The sequence below is a fragment of the Sorghum bicolor genome, chromosome 9 (assembly GCF_000003195.3).
Source record: "Sorghum bicolor cultivar BTx623 chromosome 9, Sorghum_bicolor_NCBIv3, whole genome shotgun sequence".
Lineage (NCBI taxonomy): Eukaryota > Viridiplantae > Streptophyta > Magnoliopsida > Poales > Poaceae > Sorghum > Sorghum bicolor.
In genome coordinates, this window is record NC_012878.2 from 47,130,799 (window position 1) to 47,133,685 (window position 2,887).

The 2,887-nt window shown below is 41.6% G+C and overlaps 1 long non-coding RNA gene across 1 annotated transcript; it reads left to right on the forward strand.

The window, feature by feature from the left end:
- LOC110430105 lies at nucleotides 926–1,652 on the forward strand. Its single transcript, XR_002447323.1, has 2 exons — nucleotides 926–1,117; nucleotides 1,433–1,652. It is a non-coding gene; the product is annotated as an uncharacterized LOC110430105 (long non-coding RNA).

A 2,887-nucleotide genomic window follows, 5' to 3' on the forward strand; every position in this document is an offset into this window, starting at 1 on the left:
TTAGATTCCTCATCATATCCTTATGACACATGTATTGACTATTAAATATAGAAAAAAATAATTATTTATATAATTTATTTGTAATTTAGAAGACGAATCTTTTGAACTTAATTAGTCTATAATTAAATAATATTTATTAAATTTAATCAAAATTGTGAAAGTATTCATTTTGCAAAAAAAAAAAATTGAAGTAAACAAGACCCTATTCCCTTGCCATCAGCAACCGCCCTGGCCCCGCGATCCGTCCCAGCCAGCGGGATACGTGGCCGCCTGGGCGCGGCCAGCCATCCATCATGTTCCGTCACGTCGCATCGTGAGGTGCCGCGCCGCGAGGAAGCAAGGCGCAGTTTTCAACAATTTTCAAAAATTTTCATCACGTCGAATATTTAAGGGGCACTGCTCCGCGAACTCTACTCTACAAACTCCACTGTGGAACAGCTCTATAAAAAACTGGAGTTCGTGGAGTACCTCTTTAGGTGCTCTCACAACTCCACCCTTTTTTCTCAAACTAAGTGCGTGGAGCTGAAACCGTTTGGCTAAAAAACGAAGATAAAAAACGTATAGCAGAGGAGTCCCAAACAGCTCCTAAATATATATATATAACATTAAATACAAATAAAAATAAAAACTAATTACATAATTTATTTGTAATTTGTGAGATAATTTTTTAAATCTAGTTAGTTTATAATTAAATAATAATTATTAAATATAAATAAAAATATTATAATATCCAAAGCTAAAAATTTTGATGAATAACAAGCGTAAATACTTGGATCCGTGCGTCCGACCTATGCACGCGTGTTGGACGTACATCCACGACTTCCACTGGTCTTATCCGCTCACGAGCGATGAACTTCTGTTTCACTTCTTTCTCATCGTGTTTTCCGCTTCGCTTCTTCCTCCTCCCGCTCCTTTACTTTGCTCTCCTCGCCCGTGCCGTGCCTCCCTCCGCGCCCTCTACATCGGCAAGCCGCTCCTCCCTCCCTTCCTCCTCTGCGACCTCCACGACCTCCATGCCACCAGAGTTAGGGCAACAACGTGGCTTCTGGCGAGTAGTTCGCACTTCCTTCCTCGCTTCGCAGCTTCTATAGGGCAACAGGCGACGTCTTCCTGTGAGGTAGATGGGGGTCCTCGTCTGGATCTTAGCCTTCTTCTTCCTCATCATTCTTCTCCTCTCTCCAGACCAAGCTCTCCTTTTCATTCTCCTCGTCCTCATCCTCATTCTACTCCATCTCCGGCCGGAGTAGCTTTTTTCGTATATTGAAGCAGTTTTTTCCGTTGTTGCAGCAAATTTTTTTGTGTTTGTTTCATTAGATGTTTTTTCGATGTTGAAATAATTGTTTTTGTTGTTTGTACTAGATTTTTTTTATTGTCTCATTAGATCTTTTTCGATGTTGAAATAACTTTTTTCGTTATTGCAACTGGTTGGCAGGCTATGGGAGCGAGTTGATGGCGGGGTGGAGGTGCTAGGGGCCGACGAGGTTGAGCTAAGCGGATCTGTGCGTGTAGAGGGTGGGGACGTGTCCCTTGAGGAGGACAGTGGAGGAAGAGCAGTCTTCTTGCTTTTTTTTCTTTTTTTTAGGCAGGGGCAGAACGTACGGGTACAATGCTGGTGTCCGCGACACCATTCGATGAATTGGCTTTCCATCAGACATCCGGGCGCCAGCATTTCCGTTGACATCGAATCTTACGGTACATGCATCAAGCATTAAATATAGATAAAAATAAAAACTAATTACACAGTTTATCTGTAAATCACGAGATAATTTTTTTAAGTCTAGTTACTCTATGATTAGACAATATTTGTCAAATAAAAGCGAAAATGATACCGTGTCGAAATTTAAAATTTTTTCGAAACTAAACAAGGCCTAAACAAAGGCCTCACGTGCTGGCGCGTCACTTTTGACGATGAGCGCGGGAGCGCCCGTGCGCAGTCGAGACTCGAGAGGGTCGATGACGACTCGGCGTCTCATCCCTCGCGTCGGCTCCGGCTGGGACCTGGGGAACCCAACCCAACCCATCCCGTGCGCGGTGAGCACCGCGGCCGTCACGCCGTAGCATCGGCGTCGTGACCGGGTTGGTTGGTTGGTCACTTGTGGTCGACGGGGGCAGGTGGGCCCAAAGGACGATGGCGACCGTGCAGGACCGTACGTATGGTCCGGCGTCAATGTTTTTTTTTCTTTTTTTCGTCAAACTGACAAGCGCACGCACACAGTCACAGTATATTATTCTTTTTTTCCTCATCAAAGACCGACTTCGTTCTCGTCCCAAAAAAAAAAAGACCGACTTCGTCTGAGATTAATTGCATGCATGCAAATCGCAACGTGGTAGTATCTCCACTAAGGCCTTGTTTAGTTCACACCAAAAACCAAAAAGTTTTCAACATTCTCTGTCACATCGAATTTTACGGCACATGCATAAAGCATTAAATATAGACGAAAACAAAAACTAATCATACAGTTTGACTGTAAATCACGAGATGAATCTTTTGAGCCTAGTTAGTCCATAATTAGATAATATTTGTCAAATAAAAATGAAAATACTACTGTACCAAAATTCGAAATATTTTCGGAACTAAACAAGGCCTGAGAAAAGAAAACCCAACTGGGAGGTACGGTTCCAGCATCTATACGCGTCGGTAGTGTACCCACGAGTCTTTAAGATTAGTTCCTGCAGACGTGGCACGTGCATCGAAAAAGCATACGTGTATGTATATGACGGCGTCGTAGTAAAACTTTTATTTCTATTTAATAATTTTTATTTAATTATAGACTAGCTAGATTTAAAAATTTTATCTCACAAATTATAGATAAATTATGTAATTAATTGTTTTTTTTCTATATTTATTGTTTTTATTTATGTGTCTAAACATTGAATGTGATGAAAA